Below are 16,214 nucleotides of genomic sequence, written 5' to 3'. Positions count from 1 at the left end.
ACAGGCGTGGAACGACGCAACGTGTTGTTGCGAAACAAGCGTCAGGTGCAAGCGAGGATGAGTCATCTTCGCCGAGCAGAGCGATACATATTAACAGGCGAGTGGAGCTTCAGAGGGCAACGGCCCAGCCTAGCAGAACAGCTGTTCAGAGAGAAGCCGCTAGCAATGCGGCAGCATTAGATACGAACTTTGCCATAAGAACTGGTGAATACATTACGAGTAGTAATTCCGTGGCGAAGGAAATAGTAGATGAAACAGTGGATACACCGAGAGGTGCGGTTAGCAGTGTTAGCAATAAAGTAAATGGCGAGAATGAACTAGCAGAAGTAACTAATTGGTGTGTGCAGATCGACGATCTGTACAAGGGCCTCAAGCAAGGTGAGTGGGAGGATTTTAAGAAGGAGTATGAGGCAAGGAAGTTGATTAGTGAAAAAGGAGATAATAGGGACGTCGATAAGGTGACGTGGCCCAAATTTGAAGAGGAGATAGTAAACAGCGCCGCGCTGAGTACGCGTGCTGCCGATAGGACGATGATTAAAGATAGGAAGGAATTGGAGGATGAAATCCTAAGCATTGACGAGGAAGTAACTTCTGTTAACGATCCGCCAACAGTACAAGCTGCTACCGAAAGACACCGTGAGGAAGAGGCTGGTAATTACCTAAAAGTAATTGAAGTCTACGAGGATTACACTAAATATGAAGTAACAGTAGATGTGAGTAAAGCTGATAATGAGAACGTTTTGTTAAAAGAAGATAATGAGTTAAAATCAAAACCTGACGAAAACGCAGAGGAAGAACTTAGTGCCTGTCTCAGAAAAGCTTTTATGTTAGAACCTGAAAGCGATCCAGAATGGTCGGATTCTGACGATAGTTCAGATGTCGAATATTTCGGTAATAGTGGAAATAATGGGGATACAGCTAACTGCGATATTATACCTAATGATGGCGAAGTTTCAAAACAAAATCCAGATGTTGAGACTGAACAAAGAAAGAAAGAGCCACCGGACGACTCAGTGTATATTTTGCAAAGAGTTCAAGTACGTAAAGACTTTGAACTCCAGAAACCTAGAAAGCCACCAGACATAAATGGTTCACAGGTCAGGAACGTATCTTGGGATGATGTCACAGTCGACCAAGGTGTGTTGCGGAAAAAACAGGAAGGGGCATGATTTAGGGCCTGGGGCAAGTTTATATTGGACTTTGAGAATGTCTTGAACATCTTACATCATGAAACTACTGGGTTCCCACCGGAAGAAATTTTGTGAGGCAGCAGAAGTAAAAGTTTAATTGAGGAAAAACTAGAGTTTCTTGTACAAGCTTGGGGTTGAGTCAAAAGAAAGAATTAGTCAGAAATAAGGCAAAGCAAATAGCTGAATCGAGATCTAAAAGACATGATAAAAATCTGAAAGTTTCAAAATTTAAAATTGGAGATTATGTTCTTTTAAAAACCCACGAAAAATCTAGTGAACTGAACCATGAAATTTCCAAATTTAAATATATTTTTAATGGACCGTATATAATACAGAACATTCCATATGATAATGCTTACTACCTGATCTACTCAAAATCCAAAAGACCTTTAGGTGTAAGAAATGTTGTGGACCTGAAACTGTATGTTCCTAGAAGTGAGTGAACTAAGTACAATTAGAAAACAATTTACAGTAAATATGCTGTATATTATGCTGAAGCTAATTTATGCCAAATGTAACAAACCTTTGTCACTTAGGTAGACCATTATCAGTCTACTAATGTCATTATGTGAGTTTCAGATTACCAATTGTACTATAAATGTAAAGAGGTATGGAGAAAAGGGCTGAAAAGAAAGGATAAATGCTGTCAGCCAGATAAAAGATGGGACTGTCAAAAATGAAAATGGGCAGTGTATGAGCCATAATATAAAGGACTGCCAAACACCAAAGAGGGCCGATAAATAGTCAAAGGAGAATTGTAAGTGTGATACAGGAGATGTGACAACATGAGGTGAAAAGGACTGCCCAAATCAGAATAATAGGCAGCAAATGTGTGTAGTAATTTTCTAAATATTATTGTGTGTGTGGTTTTTTTTGTAAATAAGGAAATGGACTGCCATTCAATGCAAGCAGCAACAAATTGTTTTATAGTGTATATAGATATTTGTATTTGCTTTTGTAAATAAGTGTTTGTGTTCCAAATTTGGTTTTTGTTTGTCTGAGAAATAGAACAATGATGAGTAATTTGCTACTTTAATAATGTTGTGATAGGAGGTTGGACTGTGCCAAAGGCACTTAAGCAAACGATAGGTAAATGTTCTTGATATGTAAAAAAAAAAAAAAAATTATAGACTTACGTAATGTGAGTGAAAGGAAGTTTGTGGTATAAATTTTTTTGATGGGACAATCACACAAAGATTCAGAACCACTGTATAAATATAAAGTTCAGTAATCCCATCAAATTTACACATAGTGAAATTTAATGGAAACAGGGGCATATGTAACAACACTAACGTTATCCTACTGTATAAATGTAATAAATTTTTTTCTTCTGAATTTCGATAAATTAGTATAATCGATGTTCTGGTTTCATTTCTTTTTGTTTCATGACATTATGTTGAAAAAGCTATAAACAATTTTCGATGTAAATTTTAATATTTATGTCAAATTTCAAGCAATGTTGTAATCAAAGTGAAGTGTAACTAATGTTGGAAATATTGTAAGATGTGAAAGTTGTATTTGTACGCCTGGTCAATACGTAGGCAATGTATTAGAATATGTGGAATGTAAAACCTTTGGTGAATACCCTGTCTGTAGGGGAGCAGGAAAAGGTGGAGGTAGGCGAGCGCGGGAAAATGCACACGGGCACGGTACGGAATAACGGGCTCAGCAGGGTTAGTCGGAGTTGGGCATCGATCTGAGAAACACGTGCTGGATCGAGGAGGCTCTCCTGGAAAAAGTGGTTTCGTTGAGCCTCGGATGCGCTGTTTCTGACGTCTATACAGCATGACAATATTCCATAGGCACTAAATGGAAAAGCATTGCGACGCCATGAAGAAGTAAAGTACCGATATTTCATGAGGCATTGCTGTAATTGCACGTGTGCTTTGTGCCTCACCATCTCGCCGCCTGCCGACCGCCTCATCGATACGAACAGGTTGAAACTTTCAGTACTGTATTCGTGTGGACCAGTGTCACTTTTGCTACATACTGTTCAATAATAACTTAAATTTTACCTGAACTGTCCTATCAATTAATTATCCTCACAACTAACCTAGACAGGGTCCTTTCCGCATGTTGTGCAATCCGAGTGTCCCAAGATGAAGATTTAAAGTTTATGTTAATAATAATTACCTGCAGACCTATCTATGTTAGGATGACGTTTAAAGAACTTTGTTGTTAATGAAATCCTGGACGAATAATATAGGTCTGACCAAGTTGGAAGATAATATTGAAATTGGTTTAGTAATGAAGTTTATTTAAATTGAGACAAAAATAACAGTAGTTAAATGAGCAGGAAATAAGACAAAAAGAGTGGTAAATCATATATTGGAAATCTAGAATGCTTAAGGCTCTCAATGATCAAACTTTCACTACAGTGATCATAACAGTTTCAGGGTCCCCCCCCCCCTTCTCCTTTCTTTCTTTTCTATTCATTTGAATCCTGAAGTGTACTGAACTGCTTTGACCAGCAAAATTAAAGTCAATATAAAACCTAAATTTATCAGTGTTTTACCCTTCTTAAAATTGACATTGTATGTGTGTTTCAAAAGTGCTGTTTCTAGGATAACCTATGACCGATTTCAGTCGGATCAATAGACAAAACGCAGTTTGTAGTAATCATTATAGTGTAATGTTGTGTATTTATAGCTTGTCCAAATTAGTACAGAAAGTGAAAATATTAGTTCAGTAGATTTTTCTGGTTCTAAAATTTACCATATAATGCAGTATTACTACGTGTTGTTATGCTTGTACGTACATCCACTTGTACAAGGAAAAAACTCACTTAATGCCTAATTAGGCTGGCGACCGTATTATTAACAATTGGTAGCATCTGCTGTGTATGTTTCTGATGCCCGTCCTAATGTGTAGTTGCACTTTAGGCTTGCTCGACGTATCATTGTTGTTACTGAGCGGGTGTAAGTCTGATTTTGCCTCCATTAAGGTACACGCGGTCAACATATTTACTAAAATCCTTTCTTATAAGGTGAAGCCCGTCAACTTAACATAGTACAGGCTTTAAAGAGTTAACTTACACCGAGAGCGTAAACGTTACAAGTGGCTCTCGGTGACAGGACACGTTACATGCTGCAAACCAACCTCAGGGTTGAACACTCTCCTTTTGCTGTTTGTGTTGTCTTTTCTGTAAAGTTCCTGTAATGTGTTAAATAATTTGCCTTTGCAGAGTCTAGTGTTTTCATGTGGAACTTGTTTCGCTTCTGCTATTGTCCTCTGTAAGTGGAAGTTCTCTTCTATTGTCAGTTTAATTTGTGGTATAGGCTGTGGCTGAATTTCAGTATTTTTAAATCTGTTGGTATTGTAGTTTGGTGGTGGTTATGAGCTATTAGGTGGTCAGCAGTGGTGCTATGGGTGCTATTACTTTTTAGGGCTCTGAGGTTTTCTGAGGATCTTGTTTTAAAGCTCTTGCATGTTTGTCCTGTGTGTACGACAGGTGTTTCATGTGAGTTCATATATTCCTGATGTGTTGAATTGTCTGTGGGTGTCTCCTGTGTTCTGAGTTTTTTCTGTGTAGTGTTGTCTGTCCTTATCCTGTTCGAAGTCCCTGTTTCTTCAATATGCTGCCTATTCTGTGGACAATTTTGTTATTGTAGGTGAGTATGTACCATATTGTATTGTGTGTGGTGTTGTATTGTGTCTTGCATATGGTAATTGTCCACTGTCGTCGATCATCTTCGATACCGTTCCGACTTGGCCCTGTCCGATTTGCATCTGTTCCAAAACTTAGGGCGGCCGCTATGGCAGAGCGTTCTAGGCGCTTCAGTCCGGAACCGCGCTGCTGCTACGGTCGCAGACTCGAATCCTGCCTCGAGCATGGATGTGTGTGATGTCCTTAGGTTAGTTAGGTTTAAGTAGTTATAAGTCTAGGGGACTGATGACCTCAGATGTTAAGTCCCATAGTGGTTAGAGCCATTTGAACCAAAATTTAGAAAACACCTTCGCGTACTTCATTTTAATAGTGGTGAAGCTATAAAAGCGGAGCGAGAAATTTAAGATCTTCAGTGGGTACGTTTTCAATTACATATTGATTTTCCGCAAGGAGCTAAGCGTTCACGAAGTGTGGCGGACAAGCCGAGTAGTGTGACGTCACAAGTTCGTTGGGGGCCAATTCATCGCAGCAGCATGCGTAGGCCAATACAGACAGCTGCTCCGCTGCTTCTGTTATCTGAGTGGATCGGAACGCAGCTGAATTCATTTCAGTGCTCGACGCCGTGGTTTCTGGTTATCGCGGAGAGAGCATTATGAAACATGTTTTCGTCCAATTTGTTTGCATACCAGCATGCATTCGAAGACAAATGGTGTAATTTTAATACGATTTCCGGCTCGCGTTCAGAGAGAAATGACACTATTTTCGTGCGATATTTACAGTGTGCTGTAGCACATTGACACGGGATCGGCGTCCACCACTGCCAGGTGGTCATGTTACCCTCCACTACTGACAAGACGTGGTAGTGAGATGGTGCGTATGTGCCAGTCAGTTGTGTGGAATTAGTGCAGTAACGTGGGTCGACATGGTGACGTGACATAACGGAAGAACGGTGGTGTCGTGTTTGGACATGCCCATAACCACACAATGATGAAGTTGACCAATTTGTTGGTGTATCAGTGCAGACTGCCCAACTTGTCTACAACGGATAGTGAACCACTCACAGCTATGTAACACATTGTATGAGCAGTGGTCGTAGAAGAGTCCTGACAGGGAACATAGATGAGTGCGACACCTCAGTTATTACTGACAGTGACATCTCAGCCAGTTTATAAGAGAACATTCTAACAGGAACTGCATGCAATCGACATTTGAGTCTGGGGAACTTTTTGCTGCAGCACATAAAGCTGCATGTCTACACTGGGCTAAATTGACAGAAACTGGACATCAGCTGATGTAGGCGTGCAATGTGATCGGATGAGTACGTTTTTGTCTCTTTTGAAATAATGCAAGTCGTCGGTCCAGTGAGGCGTTTAACCTTCTGTGTGTGGAGGGTGTAGTTCAGCTTGGATGTGGTTCTGTGATGTTTTGAGGGTGTTTTCCGCACCATCACTTCGGCCCAATCGTTCAGGTTACACAGAACTTTAGTCAGGATGATTATCAATAGCCCGTCTGACAAGATCCCAACAACTGTGTGGACAGGGTTCCACACATACGTCCCTAGTTTGACGGATAATCCTATTACACCTCGACTGGCCCGCTAATTCCATAGACAATTTGCAGCAGCGTGTGAAACTTAGCAATCAACATTCTCGCAATTTCGTAACTCTACAGAATGATGAGTTGCTCTAGCTGGATATTGCACATCTGAAGCAGCTTTACACCTCACTTCCTCGCTAGATACTGTGTTACACGGTACTGGCATCATGCCTCTTGGACGTGATTAATTTTTTGTCTGGCTACAGAAAAATATTAACTTCAGTTGATTTCAAAATATTTCATACCACTAATTTAGAATTTCAAAACCTGCTTTCTCTTTTCCTCTGTCATTAGACTTTGTACAGTCCTAGGCATTAATGAGGAAAGGAGGACAATCGACACAAATAAAAACCAAACTATGTGCTACAAACGTTGGGAAGAGACGTAGGCATTGTCGGAAGGAAACGAAATCCCAAATGACAAGATACACATGTTATTCATGTCGTGATGGTTCGAACCCGGTACTTTAATATGCAGAAACGTGTATGAGGATAACACGACTGACTGAGAGAAGATGCACGTTTCTGAAGAAGGCAACAGCCACTTGTTTCTATCACTGTGAACGTTTAAAACTTCTTGTATATTCAAAAATCACACAATAACTACTGTTTTTTTTCGTTTCTATTTCCTGCGTACTTTTCTCAGTATTTTGAAAAGAAAAGGGATGATTAAAGAATTTTGATACAGTGAAATGATTTGTCTTATTCCTTCTTCGGCTGCCTTCATTTACGAATTGGTTTTATTTTAGCAAGAACGAAACGTACATCTCAGAGACCCTCTTCATCTCATTTTGTTGAACAGAAATTGTGACTAAAGAAGTAATATAAAAAGTCGCCTTCTGTTCACCGCTTTAGTAGAAGTCTTTGGCGGAGATATTGTTATTTTGCACAGAATATTTCAGCTTCAGGTATCTCAACTCATCTACTCATTTCGACGTTCCAGATATTATAATATTGTTTGTTTGTTGTTATTGTTTTCAGCGCAAAGACGAGTTTGATGCAGCGATGATTAAAACTCACCTAGTATTCGACAGCTGCAAAGCAATTGGCGTGAAGACAACACCAATCGTGGAAACGTTTTTTGTAGGTTCCTTCACCGCGAATGTGTGGGATGACAATCGCAGAAACATGTGAGAGCCTGGTTAATTCTTATAGTCGTTCATTGTGAATATTAGATAAAACATGTTCCTACGCTGCACTACGAGGAAATGATGTTGGGTCTCCCTTTACAGACCACTGCTGTAGACAACAGCATCGTTAGCGAACGTCTCCCCATCCTATCAAATAGAACACGTCGACAGTTACTCATGAGGTTGCTTTGACATGTGACAATTTCATTCTGTTAAGGAAGATGTGCTAAGTCCTTTCTGTTTTCGATCTCTTGTCGTGGTTTCCTCCCTCAGTCTAATTTTTTTTTCTCAGATACCGTTTCTGTATATTTTGTTTTATTGTTTCAAGATCTCCTATATGTATGAGTCTCATTTTATATTCGAAAAGCCTTGAATCTCTAGGAAGCGAATCTGACAGTAAACAGTTGATGATTCGAGGAGATGAACCTATAACCCTAGAAATCATTAAAATTCCGAGACACTGGCTACAGGTGCGACAGAGTCTGAGAGAAGTTCTTTCTTACCATGAAATTTTCCCTTTACTGGGGAGTGTGCGCTGGTACGAAACATTCTGGCAGATTAGCTCAGGACTTACGCGTTTTTGGAAGGTAGGAGATAAAGTGCTTGGGTGACCCAGTCGGCTCCAGTCCAACGCACAATGCGGTACCGGTTACAGGTGGTAGGGTTGTTGGTTAAATAACGATGTATCGATATTCTTTCCAAAAGTATTGATTAATATCGTCGATATTCCTTCCCCGATATATCTATGTCAAAATGGCAATATGGAGAGCCGATACTTTTTAATTTATATTACATTTTTTCCACAACTTTCGATAAATAATTGAAGTTGTCTTACTATTTTTTGAGCATTCATCACGTCCAATCTTTCACTTTGACTGTATTAAGCAAGTATGTGTGGCACGAAAGATGAAATTCTATTATACTGGGGAGGGGGGGGGGGCTGAATATGGAATAACAAGATTACGGATATGCAGAAGTAGCACACCGGAGGCGTTAAAAAACAAATTTTAACGCAGTTAGTGTTATGTTTCTTCACATCGGCATTCTTCAAAAGCAGTGTCTGAAACTGAGGAGCAAAAATATAAATGACAAGATGGGTCTTTGCAGTGGGCGGAGACGTGTGAGTGGAAATGTTGACGTAATTGACACTCGGCGCTACAAACATTAACTGCAACGTTTAGTCTCAACGTGCAATTTTAACACTGCAACTGCTAGGTCACTGCTGTTGGCAGAAATTAAAAAATAGCGAAGTTGACATGAAGTATTCCGGACGAATGTGACGAAACCGAACGACGGACCCATCAAATACCTTTTATTGTGCCACTTGCCTACAGTTACCATTGCTAGCAAAGTGGTTATTGCCAAGCGTGAACGTGCATCGTTTATCTTGCAATTCTTGCTCTAAGGGAGCAGGCAGGCTGCTAGCTTGTTCAAGTACAGAATATATAATAATAAATCAATAATTACATGTATAGCTCTAAAGCTGGCAGTATATTTACAGTGTGCACCTGATATTTTTATAGGCAGCACGTCAATATTTTTTCTGGCGATAATCGATATCGTTTTATCATCGATGCCCGATAGCAGCATTCCTAAATATCGATATATCGAATTCCCAACATTTTTAAAAATATCAACAGACCTAACAGATTATATTTTATTGTTTCCTTACCCATACACTTCACTCCTTATTTTGCTGCGACAATAGCTATACATCACGTTCTGTCAGTCCCCTCCATACACTAGCCACCAATTTCATGCAACAACAACTCAGTTCCAGTCTTTTGTGATAAAACGAACACGCAATTGCAGAAGAAGAGGCATATATTTCATTTAATGCAGAAGTTGTATTTTTTTATTTTTTGTATGGAAAACGCTTTATGTTAAAGACGATGAAGCCGGCCCGAGATAGCACATATTGGTGAACGGGAAGTGGGGAGGGAGGAGGCAAAAAAAGTACAGTAGTGTCTTGTGGAACGCCTTTACAATTTAATCATACCCATCTTTCATGTAACAAACAAAAATCTGTTTTAGCATATATGTTCATCAGAGGTCAACAATTATAAAATTCGAAACAATAAGCTTTTATGAAACTATTACAGTGTTCAGACGAAATGACAAAAGAGCACCGCAAATGTTTCTAGATAGGAATGAAATCGAGTTAATTTCGTTGTGCATTAATGCATTTTCCAGTAGTGATACACTTAAATGTTTGGATCGTTTGCAATAAGATACCGATATTTTCTGTATGAAATAAGTCCTCACAAATCCTCATTGCCACTAAACACAGCTCCACGGCTGTCTGAAACATCTTGATTTGAATTGAAATCAATAGACTGTAACATTTCTTCTGATTTCATTTCTCGTGTAAAATACAACAGACGACTTACACGAAAGAAAAGATGCAAAAAAGTAACTAATTTCGAAGTATAATGGCTCTTCTACGCTGCTAGAAGTGATTAGGTAACAACAGGCTATTCAAAAACAGTCCTGTGATTCTAGATCACATAGGCGTAATCGTAAAATCATTTCAGTCAAGATCTCATGTTATTTTAAGTTCACAGCAACACCTGTTATCTTGATGTAGTGACATCTTAACATAATGCGGCGTAATATATTTATGGGTATGGCTAAAACTTCACTTCAAGCAGTTTAATGTGTATTTGTTCTGCGAATTTCAAGTAAGTACAAATACGGAAAAACGACTAAAAATCACGAAAAAGAAAGGAAGTTTCTTTTAAACCGTTCCTCCTCTCTGTGACCAACATTAATTGATATTTTTCTTTATATTTGTTACTCTCTGACTGAACAACAATCCGGTTTACTCATAGACATGTAAGCAAAACAAAACAAAGTCAGTTCAGTACCTTCAAATTTTGGTTACACCGTTCCACCATTCGGCTCAAAATTTTTCCCGGTTTTCCAAATTTTACACACCCGGAACTCAAAATTTCTCCAGTATGGTAAGGAGTTACGATTTTTATTCAATCTATTTAAGCCGTTTAACATTAAGCTCTACAAATGAAATCAGTTTTCGTCTTCCTATGTATATGACAAGCCATCAACGCGATCTACCATCAGATAAATTTATTTATTTATAGCATTAAACCGAAGCTTGCCAAACAAATAAATGTTCGGATTAAATATATTCGTTTTGGATTTCTGGCAATAGATTCGGCAGATAACGCTCCAGTGACGCAGATAATAAGTGCATTAGCTAATAAACACCCAAGGCTATAGTTAATCTCATCACAGCTCTGATATGCCTAAGGCATATTGAAATGTACACGCTAATATTTACTGTGAATTAGTTTCCACATTTCGGCCGATCGGTGTATATATCTCGGCCAGTGCACGTGAGACAGCTGTAATCATATAATGCCAACAACTGGTAAATAACACAGAGATACAGCTATGTATATTAACTTTCTTTCACAAAATTCCACAAAACACGTAGTGGAGTGAATCACGTCCTACGCATTTTCATGCGTTTTCCATGCAATACAACAGCTTAGCTCTGCCAGTTCCCGTTTTAGGCAGTTGAACATGGAAACCAATATTGCGAGTTACTCCTTTATCTCGGTTTTCTAAAAGGCGATTAATAACTATGAGGATGTTAATGGTATTTAGAACAACTTTTTAAACATAGTGTAAAGTTAAATTGACACAACCAGCAGCAATCATCTGTTTAAAAATTTTTAGCGAGGACATAAACAGTATTTATTTGTATAAATGACAAATTTAAACTAGAAATTAATGCAGATCGCACAAGCCCCAATGTTTATAATACAGAGCTATCAAACCAACAGTCACGTGACGGGTGGAATGAAACAGTTTTTTTTTTCATTTGTAGCTGAAATAAACCACTGAATTTCAGAACTGAGCGACCTACCGACCAATATTTACGTTTTTTTTATATTTTGCTATGGATATTTTTCATTGTCAAGTAAAGGCGTATCAGTGAACGTTTGAAACGTTATATGCACATTTTTGTTCTGTTTTTCCAAGAGCCAGAATTACCTTTTTCAGTTAATTCAGCGTTTTTGCTGCACTGTTCATCACTTGGTGTACCGTTCACAGAGGACTGGAAAATCTCGTGACATCTGCGTTCATTTATCATGTCCAATGTTACACAAAATTACCATTTACGTTTCTGAGTTTTACTAAATCCTGTACAGATACTGGGACGAAATTAAGACAAGATACAGAATATATTGAAAACATTGATTATTATGAATCTTTTGCAATTAGCAAGATAATGTTATTTTATCTTTTAATCTTGGTCAGTTAACTTGACAGTCATCTCGGTAACAGTGGAAATAAAATGCACTACACTACACTGTCACATGGAGGTACACTTATTATATATTTCGCTAAAGTGACAGCTTATTCTTTCTTTACTTATATGCCAAATGCGGAGGAAAATTAAGAGCTGATGGCACAGTAGCTCTCTTTCATTTTCTTCTAACCGCAAAGCCCAGTGTCAAAACAGACAGGCAAAAAACGTTTACTTCATACTTCAGAGTGGTGGTGTGTCTTAAAAAACTTTGGTTTTCAAGGTGAGGATCCAAACGGTCCTTCATACTTCATCAGCGGGAAAACTGATTTCGGGACTGATGACTGGATTTATGGTTATGTAAAAAAACTTCGCGTCAGGGACAAAAAGGGAAGAAACTTGTAGGCCTAGTTAATATTTAATGAATTTCAGCACGTACTTTTAGAGACAACTATATAATGACCTTTATTAGTAAATTTAAAACGTTTATATACAAATAAATGTTAGATATTAGACTGGAACTCACTGTATGCGCTCACACTGTTGTGAAAGTACAGAGTATATGTATGTATTGGTTTTGCATAATCTTTGGTGTCAATGAAGTTACGTTTCTCTGTCGATGCGCTTAAAAGTTAAAAGGAAGTTCTTTATTTATTGCAAATAACACCAGAAAATTTCCGTGAGCACATCATTAAGAACAAAAGGCAATGCGCATCTGCTCTGTACCGATATCACTCCTTAGCTTTGATTGCAGTCCAGTGCCTTGCATTGGAAAAATATGTTAGCTATATAAGACTTCACAGTTATAATAAAACAGCTGTGACTGAAAACACAACAACAAATAAATAATTACTATTTAGCCACTTGAAACAGTCCTGCTCCTGTCAGTTGATCGAGATGTTACTTTCCTATTAATAACGTTATATTATATCTCATATGTGGCCCAAGGTAACCACAGTCGATACATACGAATGAATCCCTAATTGCTTGTTCAGCTGCCTCTGAAATGTTTCTTTTAGCTGGAACCCAGTGGCGTTTGTGCTTGACGTGGTCTACCGAGCGTTTAGAGCACTAGACTCCGGCTCTGGACGTTGCGGGTTCAGTCCCGGACAGTGGTGGCGATTTTTTTCTTTCCATTTCCTCTAGGACGGCCCCAGGTCCATTCAGCTTTCAAATAAGCACAGGTAATTTTTGCTGGGGTATTAAGGCGGTAGGGGCGATGGGCCCCTTCTAGTACCTCGGCGAAGAAAGACGGCACTACATCCGCAGACCGGGCTAGGCACCACAGACTTTACGTTTACTTTTACATTGGCGTTTACCTCTCGAAGTGTGAGCAATTTAATACAGGGTGCCCCAGGAGGAATGGCCAATATTGAGGGATATGACAAGAACCATCATTCAACAGGTCTAGAGGGCTAGTAGACATGGGCTCTAAACGGCATACCTAAGGGGGGAAGGGGGGTTAGGACGTCATACGGGCCGACTTGGAGCAGGAGAGGCACCTCAGGACATTTTAATTTGCGCTGTCTATACTTTCACAAATAAATTCATACAACTTTGTCAGAATGACCAGGAAGGATTCGGGATTCGCACTCACAGCAGTTAAAGTTCAAAGATATAACAAAATTAATTTTTGTTAGCGTGAAATTTCATCATTTTTTTCACTTACTATTGGCTGCATTTGTTGCTATAGGTACACTTTTCTTCATAAATAAGAAAGATTCTTCGATGAATTTTGCACAGCATACAAATCATACCTACAGATGTATGAAACTGTAGAATTTTCTAAATCTATTAAAAACTTTGCTAAAAGTTGAGATAATTAACTATAAAATTTGAGTTTTTTCTAAACATGAAGTTTAAAATGTAACAGCTCACTCATTTTTTCCTAAATTAAATAAATTCTAGAGTTTCATATACATGTAAGTATGGTTTGTATGCGGTGCAAAATTCATCGATGTAAGAGTCTACGGGTTGCACGCAGCCGTGCGGTATGTAACGCGCTCGCCAACCGACCTGTCTGGAATGCTGACAATTTGCTTGGTAAGTACACGTGTGTCCGGACGCAGTGCAACGCAAGCAGTAAGCCACTGACGGCCGTCCGCAGCGCGCCGTATTAAATAGCGTGGCGTCGGGCGCGAAAAGGTCTCTTTTCTTAGCTCACCATAGAGCCTTTCGATACGACCGTAATTAGGATGTCAAATAGTGATGATTGGTGCGCATAGCATGCTTGTTTTATAATCAGCCTTTGTTAATAAAACTGTTTAAACTTACTTCTCATGTTCGCGTATTGCCGTACCTCAAGGACCCACCACTTATAAATCCTAACAAATATTTCGTCTCATTATCATCTGGGGCAACAACACAGACAACCCCCTTTATTGAAGAATCTCTCTTACTTATGAAGAAAAGTGTACCTATGGCAACAAATGCAGCTAATAGCAAACGAAAAAATGATGAAATTTCACACGTAAAAAAATTTATTTTGTTATGTTTTTCAACTTCCATCACTGTGAGTGTGAATTCTGAATAATTTCTGGTCATGCCAACAAAGTTTTATGAATTTATTTGTAAAAGTACAGACAGTGGAAATGAACATGTCCTGTGGTGCCTTTCTTGCTCTAAGTTGGCCCATTTGACGTCCTATCCCCTTACGAACTGTGAGCACTTTTCATGTGGGATAATGTGCAACAAATCTCTTCCACCATAGGCTCTTAAGTTTCCATGTTTTTGAGGTGATAGTATGGTTCAAAACAAGCAAAAAATGTCATGCATATACATATAAATATATAACAAAAATTATATATATATATATGTATATATAATATAAATAATAAAATAAATATATACATATAAATAACACTTGTTCTTCTTCACTACTGTGAAATACCTCTCTTCTAGTGAACAAGTACTCATAGCTCTTAAGGTATGCATTTTAGCGATCACGTTTACTGGACATTTTTTCTTGTTTTGGTCCATACTACCACCTCTTGAAATATTGAAAGCAAAGAGCTTGCAAAAGGAGAGATTTATTTCACAGTGTCGTAGATGAAGTGCTCATACCTCTTATAGCCTTCTTTGCCTCGAACACTTGGAACGATCATTCCTGCAATATGCATGAAAATTGACCATTTCTCCTGGGAGATGCTGTACAAAGTGTTCGAAATTCCCGTTACAAACTTCTAGGATTTTTAGAGGGGAGTGAATAGATAATATTTTGAATGGAACCCATGTCCGAAAACGTACACTTTTAGTGTTAACATCCATTTGAAAACATGGTGGTAACGTATCACTTTTTCAAGTATTTTCATGCAGAACATACCAAATGAGAACAACATCCATTGTATGCGGAATTCCTCGTGTACTCGTTGACGGGTTCTCTTTAACGTGAAGCAGTACGATTTCTTCCAGTTGGATGTTCGGTGCCTCCTTGGAGCACCATAGTCATACCTGCTGATTGTGAAGGTACCCCTTTCTCGAAGCCGTTGCGAGTTGTGGGTAACTAGCGATGAGGATAGATAAAGGCGACATATCCGAAAGAACAGTTACCATAGGTGACCATGCAGCTCGTTAGAATGAAATTACAATGAAATGAATAACCCTAGCTGCATACATGGGTTGATATAAGTCAATGGGGACAGTTGAAAATGCTTGCCCCAACCGGGATTCGAACCCGGGCTCTCCCGCTTGCATATGGCAGACGCTCTATTCATCTGAGCCACCGTGGACACAGAGGATAGTGTGACAGAGGAACTTATCACTAGCACGCCTCCCGTGAAACCCACATTCCCAACTTATTGTCCCGCACTATTTTTATAATACCTCTGCCCATTATACTCATTACTCACGGCTTTTTCCCGATTCCCCTGAGAGTTCGGGCACTGTTTGTGCATCCGCACAGAAGAAGATGGTCAAATCGCAGGTGAACCTTAACGATACATATTTATGAAGATGGTATCTGTTCTTTCGGACATGTCCGGCAACAAGCCGCGAGTAATGAGTTCAGTGGGCAAGGCCATTATGAATATAGTGCGGGACAATAAGTTGGGAATGTGGGTCTCACGGGAGGCGTGCCAGAGATAAGTCCCTGCAGTCACTCTATCCTCTGTGTTCTCGGTGGTTCAGATGGATAGAGCGTCTGCCATGTAAGCAGGAGACCCCAGCTTCGAGTCCCAGTTGGGGCACTCATTTTCAACTGGCCGCGTTGATTTATATCAACGCCTGTATGCAGCTAGGAGTACTCATTTTATTGTAACTACGCTTCTCTCCATATGTTCCGCACTGAACTGTCAAAAGTCGCAACTAATTTTTTTTATAGTTATCCATGAGCAGCATTGTCATGAGGAACGACTTAAACAATCTGTATACTGTTAACAATAAGACTACAAAATTATGACTATTTGAAGTAAAATAATG

The sequence above is a fragment of the Schistocerca cancellata genome, chromosome 9 (assembly GCF_023864275.1).
Source record: "Schistocerca cancellata isolate TAMUIC-IGC-003103 chromosome 9, iqSchCanc2.1, whole genome shotgun sequence".
In the NCBI taxonomy this organism is placed as follows: Eukaryota; Metazoa; Arthropoda; class Insecta; order Orthoptera; family Acrididae; genus Schistocerca; species Schistocerca cancellata.
This window is presented reverse-complemented; position numbering follows the sequence as displayed.